Genomic DNA, 14286 nt, shown 5'->3' with positions numbered 1-14286 from the left:
TTCTTGGCTGCTCTTCTATTTTTACTGTTTCATTGGCTTTCAATTTACTTTCAAGTAATTTAATTCTTCTGCACTTGTTCTTCATTTTATATTTCTGTTCATGATCCCAATTTACTTTCCTGCAAGTTAAGCTTTCTGCAAGAGTTTCTGAGTTTTGATCTATTGCTCTTTTTAATTTCCAGCACCCAACCTCCCTTTACTTTTCATGCAATTTACTTTTCTTGCAATTTAAGTTTCAGCTATTTTACTTTCTTGTTATTTAAGTTTTATGCAATTTTACTTTCTGCATCTTTTAAATTCATTGCAATTTACTTTCTGTTGATCAACTTCACACAATTCACTTCAATGTTAGCTTGACTAAACTAATCACCCACTAAAGTTGCTTGATCCATCAATCCCTGTGGGATCGACCTTACTCTTGTGAGTTATTACTACTTGATGCGACTCGGTATACTTGCAGGTTGGATTTGTGTGTTGGAAATTCATTTTTCCACAAAAACACCCACCAGCGCTGCTCCTACTGCATGGTTGGAAGCATCGCACATGATTTCAAACGGCTGGCTCCAGTCTGGTCCTCTCATGATGCCAAGGCATCTTAGGCTAGTTTCACTAGCATTTTTCTGTTAGTTTTAGTTGTTTTATGCATTTTCTTGAGCTTAAAGTAACCAAGAATGGTTAAATGAATAACAAAGCAATGAACCATCCAAACAGTATGATTTTGATGCAAATTCCATGAGTTTTTAGTTATATTACTTGAATGCTATGAATGGAAGATTTCTCATGAAATTTTGCAAGACTTTGATGCAGTTGTTTGGATGATTTCAGGGAAGAAGAGGCTAGGCAAGGAAGCAACAAAATCAATAAAGGAAGCTTGAATATCACATGTGGAGTTTAAGTTCCAGTTTAAGCTTAAACTGGAACTTAAACTGCCAAGCCATATAATGCTGGGAACTATCAGTGGCGTTTAAGCTCCAGTTTAAGCTTAAACTGGAGCTTAAACGCCAAAATCATGAAAGCTGAGGAAAAGCTGAAAGTGGCGTTTAACCTCCAGTTTAACCTTAAACTGGAAGTTAAACGCCAGAAATGAGAAATGCACCAGGGAGCCATTTCCACGTTTAAGCTCCAGTTTAACCTTAAACTGGAGCTTAAACGTGTTCGACCAAAATTCTCCTCCAGGGTTGCTTTCTTCATTTCCACGTTTAAGCTCCAGTTTAAGCTTAAACTGGAGCTTAAACGTGTTCGACCATTCCACACTCCAGGGTTGCTTTCTTCATTTCCACGTTTAAGCTTCAGTTTAACCTTAAACTGAAGCTTAAACGTGTTCGACTACTTTACCCTCCAGGGTTGCTTTCTTCCATTTCCACGTTTAAGCTTCAGTTTAACCTTAAACTGAAGCTTAAACGTGCTTGAGTTATACCACCTCCAGGAGTGTCCAACGTTTAAGTTCCAGTTTAAGCTTAAACTGGAACTTAAACGTGCTTCCACAAAAGGCATCACTGGAAGTGTCTGGCGTTTAAGTTGCAGTTTAAGCTTAAACTGCAACTTAAACGCCACTGTTTGAAAAGGTTTCTGGGCCAAAGATATTGCAGTTTAAGTTAGCATTTGAGCACAAACATTAACTTAAACGTACTCTGGTATGAAACCCAATTGAATATCATGGTTTATGGGATTGGGCCTGAAGAATTGATGAGTCTGGAATTTCAATTTGTTGAGTCATGTGTCATTACTTGATTATCACTAAGTTGGCTCAATGAATGTTACAGAATTGGATCAGCAGCCTCATCAGGATTATGGATCATAAACCCAAAGCAAAAGGAAATCAGGGAAAGGCCTCAAAGCCCAAGAAACACAACAGAAGCTCAATTTAGAAAGTGTATAAATAGGATAGAATTTAAGTTAGTTAGGGACCTTGGATCATTTTTCTAGTTTTCATACTTTTTGTAATTGAATTCAGAGCTATGACTCACTAAACCCCCTTTCATTGGGTTAGGGAGCTCTATTGTAATTCAATGAATCAATAATAGTTTTTATCTTCTTCTTCAATCTTTTCTCTTGAATTTTTGTTAGAAAGCTTCTCGATCTAATTCCATTGGTTAGTTGTCTTGGGAAAGAAACTATCCATAATTGGAATCCTTCGGAACCTTGGGAAAGGAATGGAGGATTCATGCTAGAGAAGCTTTCTCACAGTGAATTGGATTGGGGTTTGGATGGATATTGTGACATGTAATCCTACCAAATTGTGGTTCATGAAACTGTGTGGTATAATCAGTGATCGAGCGTCATCTCTTCTTATGAACATTTAAACCAAGGGATTGGGAATTTGTTTGTTTTTAGAGAGAATTGGTGAGCCAAGGGATTGGGATCCAATCATATAAGATTGCTAAGCAAAATTCAATGAACGCATTGGTTGAGGAAGGGATAAAAATGTTTTGATTCGGAGATCTCAATATCTCCTGAAACCCAATGAATTCCCCATTTCTGATCTACCACTTTCTCTTTACATTCTGCAATTAAATTCATGCAATCACCTCGATCCCTTTTTAATTTCAGCAATTTAGCTTCTCGCTCTTTAATTCATGCAATTTAAGATTCCGCAATTTCAATTTCTTGCCATTTACGTTTCCCGCCAATTTTACATTCCGCAATTCTCATCTAAATCTTGATTCCGCTCAACTAGAACACACTTCTAATCCGAATTGCTCACTCAACCAATCCTTGTGGGATTCGACCTCACTCTATTGTGAGTTTTTACTTGACGATAACTGGTGCACTTGCCGGAAGGAATTTTTGCCGATCGTGCAATTTCCTAAAATCGTAGCATCAAGTTTATGGCGCCGTTGCCGGGGATTGGTTTTCGATTGACAATTCTCAAATTGGAAGTTAACTAGATTGAGCATTTTTCTTGTTTTATTAATTCAGTTCAAGTTACTTGTTGAATTTTAATTTCTGCACTCTGTTACTTGCTTTCTTTCTTTATGCCTTTAAATTCAAGCAACTAACTCACTGACTCACTAACTATTTGAATTAATTCCTCAACTGCTCTAACCATACTCTTCCATTAACCAAGAGTATTTCACTTGTTTGTTGCCTGTGCTGTGTTCTTGTATGACAGGTAGGAGAGGAGAGACATCAACTCCTCCATATACCGAACCAGAGAGGACCCTTCATAAACTTAGAAGGGAAGCAAGAGGGAAGAGAGTACTGGGAGAAGAATAATCTGAAGGAGAATCTGAGGACAATTTTGAGGAAGCTCTAGATCTCAACATGGATAGAGAAGTTCACAACCATGAGAGAGCTGATGGAAACAATGCCATTCCCGAGAGGAGGGTTCTTGGTTCATACATAAACCCAACCTTTGGGAATTGTGGTAGCAGCATTCAGAAACCACCCATTCAGGCCAACAATTTTGAACTCAAACCACAGCTAATATCACTGGTGGAGAATCATTGTTCATTTGGTGGGAGTGCTAATGAAGATCCAAACCAACATCTCACAAAATTCCTGAGAATTTGCGACACTGTGAAGTCCAATGGAGTCCAGGAAGATGCCTATAAACTGCTCTTGTTCCCATTTTCACTTAGGGACAAGGCAGCTAAGTGGCTAGAATCATTTCCAAGGGGGAGCCTAACAACCTGGGATGAGGTGGAAAGCAAGTTTCTGGCACGTTTCTACCCCCCACAAAAGGTCAATAGGCTTCGATCTGAGGTTCAGACTTTTAGACAACAAGATGGTGAAACTCTCTACGAGGCATGGGAGAGGTTCAAGGATTTGACAAGGAAATGCCCACCAGACATGTTCCATGACTGGGTGCAATTGCATATTTTCTATGATGGACTTTCTTATGAATCAAGGAAGGCTGTAGACCATTCATCAGGAGGTTCATTGAACAGGAAAAAGACTTTGGAAGAAGCCATTGAAGTGATTGAGACAGTGGCTGAGAATGAGTACTACTATGCTTCAGAGAGACACAACACTAAGGGAGTCATGGAGCTGAACCATGTTGATACAATTCTGGCCCAAAACAAGGTGTTTGCCAAGCAACTAGCAGAGCTCACCAGGAAATTAGAAACAAATCAAGTGGCTGCAATACACACACAAGATCAAGAGGAAGTAAGCACTGAAGGAGGTGATTGGGAAGAGGCCAGCTATGTGGGAAATTAACAAAGGCAACCATATGATCCACATTCCAACACTTACAACCCAGGCTGGAAAAACCACCCAAACTTTGGGTGGGGAAACCAGCAAACCCAACCACAAAACCACAAACCTTACAACCCCAACCAACATAACAATTCCACATACCAAAACTCCAACCAAAGATCATACCAAGCCACACAAAACACTTACTCCCAACCACCATATCATGGCCAAGATAATCAACCTGCCCAACCTAATCCGAACCAACAATTTCAAGATCAATTAAACAGGATAGAAGGAATGCTTGCAAACATGGGTCAGGACATAAGTGAGTTGAAAAGCTTTAGGGATGATGTGAGATCTACCTTAAGGAACCATGGTGAAAAACTCAAGAGGATGGAGTCTCGAGTAGGAGAGCTATCTCAACAGGCCCCCAAGTCAACTGCAGTATTCCCTAGTGACATAGAAAAGAATCCTAAAGGGGAACAAAAGGGAGTGAGATGGGAAGAATGCAAGGCCATCACCATATTGAAGGAAGTCTTAGAAGAAGAAGGAATCAGACCCTCAGAACAGGAGCCAGAAATCTTGAAGGAAGGTGTGGAAGAAGCTAAGCAGGAAAGTGAAACTGAGCAAGCCAAGGAACTGCAAAATAAAGGCATGCTGGAAACATACCAACCAAAAGCACCATTTCCTCAGAGGTTAGGAGGAGGTGAAAAAGGGAAAACATATTCAAGGTTTTTAGAGACATTTAAGTCTCTCCATATCAATATTCCCTTTCTTGAGATTCTCCAGCAGATGCCTACACATATCAAGTATTTGAAGGAATTGCTGAGCAAGAAAAGAGTTTTGAAGGGAGGACAAACTGTAATAATGAACAAAGAATGCAGTGCCCTCATCAAGAAGGACATAGTCTCTAAGAAAACAGACCCAGGAAGTTTTCATATCCCCTGCATCATAGGGGAAACAAAAATTGACAGAGGATTCTGTGATCTAGGAGCCAGCATAAATGTGATGCCTCTGACTCTTATGAAGAGGCTACAACTGAATGAGGTGAGATCCACTGATGTAATCATACAACTGGCTGACAAAACTCAGAAGCAAGCTGAAGGGGTAGTTGAGAATGTGCTGGTGAAAGTGGGAAATTATTTCTTCCCCACAGACTTTGTCATTTTGGACATGGAGGAAAGCTACCTACACCCTATCATTCTGGGAAGGCCATTTCTAGCCACTGCTAGAGCGCTCATAGATGTAGAACAAGGAGAGCTAATTTTGAGAATACATGATGAACAGCTCATTTTCCATGTTTTCAAACCTGCATCTGAGCCTGAACCAGAACCTGAAAAGCCTAAGGATGATAGTAGCCATCTGTGTTTGGAGGAAAGCAATCCAGCAGCTGAAACTCTGAAACAGTCCTTGGAAGGCAAACAAGAATTGCAAGAGTTAAAGCCACAAGAATCAATAGAAACAGATCAGAAGGATCCTCCTGGCATAAGGGTCAATGAAGAAATCCTCAAGAGAGAGGGAAGAATTGTAAAGAAATTGCCAAGAGGGTGGAGAAACAAGAAAATTCCCACTGAAGGTTTCTCTCCGGGAGATAAAGTGATATCAAGTCATTATCTGCCAATCCCACCTGGCCTCAAAACCATTCCTTCCCAGCTCCCTCAAGTGTTCACAATCAGGAAAGTTCTTTCTATGGAACATTTGGAAATCATGAAGGAATCAAATGGGGACGTTTTCATAGTGAGAGGAGAGGACATCAAGCACTACAATCCACCCTAACAAGGGACAACCGTCAAGCTAGTGACGTTAAAGAAGCGCTTCATGGGAGGCAACCCATGTTTTAGTATCCTTACTCTTTATTGTTTTGCTTTGCATCTAATAAAGCATGGTTTCTTATGCATGAACTTGAATCCTCAGGACAACTGTTGATAAGGTGCACTAAACATTGCATGTAAAATACAATTGGTCTCTAAGTTTGGTGTGCCTGAAGGCACCCCAAATCTTATTCAAATTGTATTCAATCATTCATTCAAGGTGCACAACCAAACATTAAGTTTGGTGTTCCTCTTTGAACACAGTTAATGAAAAGCAAGAAGTTCCTCTGGATTTAGAAATTCATGACAAGTATACCATTTGCATGTTTTAATACTTTGATTTCAATTACTTTAGGTAGTAAAATTGTTTAGGATCAAAGAGCCAAAGTGACTATGATTTATTAGAATTATGCACATTCATTAAGGACAACCAACATGGATTTCATGTCATCAGGAGACATTACCAAACACTAAGTTTGGTGTCCAGTAATAAGTGTGCATACATACAAGGGTCACGGCTATAAGCTCATGAAGTCAATCATTGATTTACAATTCAAAAAGAATGAAAAACATGTGCAAGTACTATTCATTATTCACATGGACCGAAAAAAATGATAGCAAAGTTGTTTTTTGTGCAGGTACAAAAGGAAGGATAAGAATGGATGAAAAAGACAAAGGGGGAGGTACGGTGCTTGGTCAAAAAGGGAGTTCACAAGTCTTTGAAACTAAGACATGGGAAAAGGAAGTTCTGCATGAAAAGATAGCTACATGTACAACTTAATGCACCCAGAATACTTCCAAGAAAGTGAAAAGCAATTCGTCTTTCTCCCTAATTCATATATTTACCATCAAGCCACCCTTCACAAATCACCCTAGCCGTCCATTTTTCACTTGCATGCACTATAAAGAACCACTTGGGGAACGAGTTCCACACCACCAAATCTCCTTCTTGCACATATTCTTTCATCATAGCATAACTACCTCTTGCCGAAAACAACCTCACCACACTTCTAACAACACTTTCTTACTTCACCTTGTCAACCTTAGCTTGTCACTTGCCAAAACTAAAGAACCAATGGCAGCCTCATCTAGCCACAAAAGAAGAAAAGACAAGCAGCCAATGGAGGAGGAAAGGGAATTTGATGCATGGAAATACAAATCAGTTTTCCATGAGATTTAGGCCGAATGGATGAAACCTAAAAGGATACTAGCTGAGATTCCCTTTGACCTTGGAGAGGAGGAGTTCCAAGTGTTTGGGAGAAGATCAAAAAGAGGAAGTGGGAGCTCCTGACTAAGCCAATCACTAGAATCAACATCAACCTGGTGAAGGAGTTTTATGCAAATGCAGTGAGGGAGGATCCAACCGAGGAACCCACATACAAAAGCTATGTGAGAGGGGTGGAAGTTGACTTCAGCCCCAAGGCAATCATGAAAACTCTTGGCCTGAAAAACATACGTTTCAGCCAAGCAAGTTATGAGGATAGGATGATAGGAGAACCTGACTATTTGACTATTGCTGAAGACCTTTGTGCCATCAGAGCTGAATGGGTGAGAGGAACAAAAGGGGCTCCAAGAATCTTAAGAAGGGGAGACCTAACACCTGAAGCTAAAGGGTGGTATGAAATAGTTAGGAGATCCATCCTACCCACTGCAAACTCTTCAGAAATACTCCCTAGAAGAGCCGTCTTGCTACATTGCATTATGATGGGAAGAGAGATCAAAGTTCATAAACTCATTGCTGAACAGATACAAGAGTTTAGTGAGAAAAGTGACCCTGACTCCTGGCTCCACTTCCCTAGCACCATCATCAGACTATGCATCAAAGCCCAAGTACCACTTGAAGATGCAAGACCTAATTGGCTACATCCTGGAATGGCCATGACTGCTCACAGAATGACTCTTGGCCCAATTGCTCCAAGACATACAAAAAGAAGAAATGAAGAAGGGCAACAAGCAGAAGGGGAGCAAGAAGCAGAGCAAGAAAGAGAAGAAGAGCAAGAAGAGCAAGGAAATCCAGAAAGAAAGCAACAAGTTCCCAGAGACCCCATGGATATGAGCAGAATGCAGGAAATCATAGAAGGAATGTCTCAACAATACATGAGGTCTCAAGAGAAGCAAGAGGACTTTCACCTAAAAATGATGGACATGCAAAGGAACTTTGAATCAAGATTCCTAGATCTGCAAAGGGAACAGAATTTACAATTACAGGAATCCCTCAGCCACATAGGCCAACACCAAGTTGACAATATCTTGGCAATCAAGGAAGCCACCACTTTGCAGAATGCAAGATATGCAGTTCAAGCTGATTACAACATCAGTTCTCAAATCAAGCTTAACTACATAGGGGAACATCTACACAAGATGGACCCAGCATTCCTAGCTTTTGATGAGTATTTCAAGGGGAGGAAAGAAGGAGAAATGAACAAGGCAGTGATCCTTGAAGAAAGAGTGGAAGAAACAATGAAAAAAGCTGGATTCTGGACAAAGCTCATAAGAAAAGACAAAGGAAGTACAAGTGGTCAAAAAGAGGCAAGAAGCAAGAAGAAGCAGGACCCCAAGAATCAAGAAGAACCAAGCAACAAATGAGAGGTGGTCTTGTTCCTTAATAATCAAATAATAGTTTGTGAATTGTCTTTATGAGCTTTCTTTCATTTTAAGTCATTTAAGTTTTATGTGAAATTTCTAGTATGTTTGTCTGTTTACTGCTTTGAATAAAGTGAATGTCTAGATGTTTGGATATAACTTCACCTTCTTAAACAAATGCTTTCCATGCTTGTTCTGTTTCCAAAAATAAAAGAAAAGTTTGAACAAAAGTAACTTGGCTCATTTAGTGACAAATCAAGTAGAATTAAGTGGTGGTATGCATGCTTGATTGTTTAGTCAGCTCACTGGAAATTGAGTGTAGAATTATCATTTTTGTGTAGAAGTTGAATACTGTCTATGGATCTTGATGAATAAATGTCTTTGGCCATAAAAAAGAAAGAAAAAGAAGAAGAAAAAGCCACTGAAAAAGGCAACCAAAAAGCAAAAAAAAAAAATTGAGAAAATAAGCTAGGCACCAATGGTTTGAACTTCTGAGACAAATGCCTGTGGTGTTTATGTATTAAGGATATGCTTGGATGAATAGGTTCTGAGGAGTGTTCAACACTTGGTAACTTGGGTTAACTAACCCGGGATTATCAACCAAAAGTCCATTATCAAGAGCAACCTAAATACAAAACATTTAGTCACACAAAGAGGTGCTGGGCACCAATGTCTCAAGAAGAAATGTGAACTAAAATGCCTGTAGTGGATATGTGTAGTGCACTGATAAGAAAAAGAAAATGCCAAAGGCTTGTGCAACACATGACACTGAGCAAATAAGGAGCAAAGGAGCTCTAAGAAAAAGAAAAACAAAGAAGAGAAAAGTGCCAAGGACATAAGAATAACAAGAGGCCATAGCAGTGTTTAATGGATGCAGTGAAAAAGTGATAATCTTGCCTGATAAGAATGAAAAAGTGATGCTGCAACTTTCTGCATAAAACCCTTCTGATGAACTTCAAGTGCTTGCTAATATAGCCAATGTAATTGCTTTCTGTTTCATACTTTCTTCTCAAATAACTCAGGACTTGCTTAGGGACAAGCAAGTATTAAGTTTGGTGTTGTGATGCCAAGGCATCTTAGGCTAGTTTCACTAGCATTTTTCTGTTAGTTTTAGTTGTTTTATGCATTTTCTTGAGCTTAAAGTAACCAAGAATGGTTAAATGAATAACAAAGCAATGAACCATCCAAACAGTATGATTTTGATGCAAATTCCATGAGTTTTTAGTTATATTACTTGAATGCTATGAATGGAAGATTTCTCATGAAATTTTGCAAGACTTTGATGCAGTTGTTTGGATGATTTCAGGGAAGAAGAGGCTAGGCAAGGAAGCAACAAAATCAATAAAGGAAGCTTGAATATCACATGTGGAGTTTAAGTTCCAGTTTAAGCTTAAACTGGAACTTAAACTGCCAAGCCATATAATGCTGGGAACTATCAGTGGCGTTTAAGCTCCAGTTTAAGCTTAAACTGGAGCTTAAACGCCAAAATCATGAAAGATGAGGAAAAGCTGAAAGTGGCATTTAACCTCCAGTTTAACCTTAAACTGGAAGTTAAACGCCAGAAATGAGAAATGCACCAGGGAGCCATTTCCACGTTTAAGCTCCAGTTTAACCTTAAACTGGAGCTTAAACGTGTTCGACCAAAATTCTCCTCCTGGGTTGCTTTCTTCATTTCCACGTTTAAGCTCCAGTTTAAGCTTAAACTGGAGCTTAAACGTGTTCGACCATTCCACACTCCAGGGTTGCTTTCTTCATTTCCACGTTTAAGCTTCATTTTAACCTTAAACTGAAGCTTAAACGTGTTCGACTACTTTACCCTCCAGGGTTGCTTTCTTCCATTTCCACGTTTAAGCTTCAGTTTAACCTTAAACTGAAGCTTAAACGTGCTTGAGTTATACCACCTCCAGGAGTGTCCAACGTTTAAGTTCCAGTTTAAGCTTAAACTGGAACTTAAACGTGCTTCCACAAAAGGCATCACTGGAAGTGTCTGGCGTTTAAGTTGCAGTTTAAGCTTAAACTGCAACTTAAACGCCACTGTTTGAAAAGGTTTCTGGGCCAAAGATATTGCAGTTTAAGTTAGCATTTGAGCACAAACATTAACTTAAACGTACTCTGGTATGAAACCCAATTGAATATCATGGTTTATGGGATTGGGCCTGAAGAATTGATGAGTCTGGAATTTCAATTTGTTGAGTCATGTGTCATTACTTGATTATCACTAAGTTGGCTCAATGAATGTTACAGAATTGGATCAGCAGCCTCATCAGGATTATGGATCATAAACCCAAAGCAAAAGGAAATCAGGGAAAGGCCTCAAAGCCCAAGAAACACAACAGAAGCTCAATTTAGAAAGTGTATAAATAGGATAGAATTTAAGTTAGTTAGGGACCTTGGATCATTTTTCTAGTTTTCATACTTTTTGTAATTGAATTCAGAGCTATGACTCACTAAACCCCCTTTCATTGGGTTAGGGAGCTCTATTGTAATTCAATGAATCAATAATAGTTTTTATCTTCTTCTTCAATCTTTTCTCTTGAATTTTTGTTAGAAAGCTTCTCGATCTAATTCCATTGGTTAGTTGTCTTGGGAAAGAAACTATCCATAATTGGAATCCTTCGGAACCTTGGGAAAGGAATGGAGGATTCATGCTAGAGAAGCTTTCTCACAGTGAATTGGATTGGGGTTTGGATGGATATTGTGACATGTAATCCTACCAAATTGTGGTTCATGAAACTGTGTGGTATAATCAGTGATCGAGCGTCATCTCTTCTTATGAACATTTAAACCAAGGGATTGGGAATTTGTTTGTTTTTAGAGAGAATTGGTGAGCCAAGGGATTGGGATCCAATCATATAAGATTGCTAAGCAAAATTCAATGAACGCATTGGTTGAGGAAGGGATAAAAATGTTTTGATTCGGAGATCTCAATATCTCCTGAAACCCAATGAATTCCCCATTTCTGATCTACCACTTTCTCTTTACATTCTGCAATTAAATTCATGCAATCACCTCGATCCCTTTTTAATTTCAGCAATTTAGCTTCTCGCTCTTTAATTCATGCAATTTAAGATTCCGCAATTTCAATTTCTTGCCATTTACGTTTCCCGCCAATTTTACATTCCGCAATTCTCATCTAAATCTTGATTCCGCTCAACTAGAACACACTTCTAATCCGAATTGCTCACTCAACCAATCCTTGTGGGATTCGACCTCACTCTATTGTGAGTTTTTACTTGACGATAACTGGTGCACTTGCCGGAAGGAATTTTTGCCGATCGTGCAATTTCCTAAAATCGTAGCATCAAGTTTATGGCGCCGTTGCCGGGGATTGGTTTTCGATTGACAATTCTCAAATTGGAAGTTAACTAGATTGAGCATTTTTCTTGTTTTATTAATTCAGTTCAAGTTACTTGTTGAATTTTAATTTCTGCACTCTGTTACTTGCTTTCTTTCTTTATGCCTTTAAATTCAAGCAACTAACTCACTGACTCACTAACTATTTGAATTAATTCCTCAACTGCTCTAACCATACTCTTCCATTAACCAAGAGTATTTCACTTGTTTGTTGCCTGTGCTGTGTTCTTGTATGACAGGTAGGAGAGGAGAGACATCAACTCCTCCATATACCGAACCAGAGAGGACCCTTCATAAACTTAGAAGGGAAGCAAGAGGGAAGAGAGTACTGGGAGAAGAATAATCTGAAGGAGAATCTGAGGACAATTTTGAGGAAGCTCTAGATCTCAACATGGATAGAGAAGTTCACAACCATGAGAGAGCTGATGGAAACAATGCCATTCCCGAGAGGAGGGTTCTTGGTTCATACATAAACCCAACCTTTGGGAATTGTGGTAGCAGCATTCAGAAACCACCCATTCAGGCCAACAATTTTGAACTCAAACCACAGCTAATATCACTGGTGGAGAATCATTGTTCATTTGGTGGGAGTGCTAATGAAGATCCAAACCAACATCTCACAAAATTCCTGAGAATTTGCGACACTGTGAAGTCCAATGGAGTCCAGGAAGATGCCTATAAACTGCTCTTGTTCCCATTTTCACTTAGGGACAAGGCAGCTAAGTGGCTAGAATCATTTCCAAGGGGGAGCCTAACAACCTGGGATGAGGTGGAAAGCAAGTTTCTGGCACGTTTCTACCCCCCACAAAAGGTCAATAGGCTTCGATCTGAGGTTCAGACTTTTAGACAACAAGATGGTGAAACTCTCTACGAGGCATGGGAGAGGTTCAAGGATTTGACAAGGAAATGCCCACCAGACATGTTCCATGACTGGGTGCAATTGCATATTTTCTATGATGGACTTTCTTATGAATCAAGGAAGGCTGTAGACCATTCATCAGGAGGTTCATTGAACAGGAAAAAGACTTTGGAAGAAGCCATTGAAGTGATTGAGACAGTGGCTGAGAATGAGTACTACTATGCTTCAGAGAGACACAACACTAAGGGAGTCATGGAGCTGAACCATGTTGATACAATTCTGGCCCAAAACAAGGTGTTTGCCAAGCAACTAGCAGAGCTCACCAGGAAATTAGAAACAAATCAAGTGGCTGCAATACACACACAAGATCAAGAGGAAGTAAGCACTGAAGGAGGTGATTGGGAAGAGGCCAGCTATGTGGGAAATTAACAAAGGCAACCATATGATCCACATTCCAACACTTACAACCCAGGCTGGAAAAACCACCCAAACTTTGGGTGGGGAAACCAGCAAACCCAACCACAAAACCACAAACCTTACAACCCCAACCAACATAACAATTCACATACCAAAACTCCAACCAAAGATCATACCAAGCCACACAAAACACTTACTCCCAACCACCATATCATGGCCAAGATAATCAACCTGCCCAACCTAATCCGAACCAACAATTTCAAGATCAATTAAACAGGATAGAAGGAATGCTTGCAAACATGGGTCAGGACATAAGTGAGTTGAAAAGCTTTAGGGATGATGTGAGATCTACCTTAAGGAACCATGGTGAAAAACTCAAGAGGATGGAGTCTCGAGTAGGAGAGCTATCTCAACAGGCCCCCAAGTCAACTGCAGTATTCCCTAGTGACATAGAAAAGAATCCTAAAGGGGAACAAAAGGAGTGAGATGGGAAGAATGCAAGGCCATCACCATATTGAAGGAAGTCTCAGAAGAAGAAGGAATCAGACCCTCAGAACAGAGCCAGAAATCTTGAAGGAAGGTGTGGAAGAAGCTAAGCAGGAAAGTGAAACTGAGCAAGCCAAGGAACTGCAAAATAAAGGCATGCTGGAAACATACCAACCAAAAGCACCATTTCCTCAGAGGTTAGGAGAGTGAAAAGGAAAACATATCAAGGTTTTAGAGAATTAAGTCTCTCCATATCAATATCCCTTTCTTGAGATTCTCCAGCAGATGCTACACATATCAAGTATTGAAGGAATTGCTGAGCAAGAAAAGGTTTTGAAGGGAGGACAAACTATAATAATGAACAAAGAATGCAGTGCCCTCATCAAGAAGGACATAGTCTCTAAGAAACAGACCAGAAGTTTTCATATCCCTGCATCATAGGGAAACAAAAATTGACAGAGGATTCTGTGATCTAGGAGCCAGCATAAATGTATGCCTCTGACTCTTATGAAGAGGCTACAAAATAGTAATCCATGAGTAATCAACAACTCTGACAAATCAAAGCAACGAAGGTATGAGAATTGCTGAAATGGAAATTATTCTCCCACAGACTGCATTGCAGGTAGAAGCATAACC

The 14286-nt window shown here is 39.7% G+C and overlaps 2 non-coding genes across 2 annotated transcripts; both read right to left on the bottom strand.

Moving 5' to 3' along the window:
- Nucleotides 1–3690: 3690 nt before the first annotated feature.
- LOC112793857 (small nucleolar RNA R71) lies at nt 3691–3794 on the bottom strand. Its single transcript, XR_003198548.1, has one exon. It is a non-coding gene; the product is annotated as a small nucleolar RNA R71 (small nucleolar RNA).
- Nucleotides 3795–12705: 8911 nt separating this feature from the next.
- Nucleotides 12706–12809, bottom strand: LOC112793845 (small nucleolar RNA R71). Its single transcript, XR_003198537.1, has one exon. It is a non-coding gene; the product is annotated as a small nucleolar RNA R71 (small nucleolar RNA).
- Between the last annotated feature and the right edge of the window lie 1477 nt (nt 12810–14286).

This window comes from Arachis hypogaea, chromosome 3 (assembly GCF_003086295.3).
Source record: "Arachis hypogaea cultivar Tifrunner chromosome 3, arahy.Tifrunner.gnm2.J5K5, whole genome shotgun sequence".
Taxonomy (NCBI): Eukaryota; Viridiplantae; Streptophyta; class Magnoliopsida; order Fabales; family Fabaceae; genus Arachis; species Arachis hypogaea.
The sequence above is the reverse complement of the archived record's forward strand: the minus strand, read 5'-3'. Positions and strand labels throughout refer to the sequence as shown.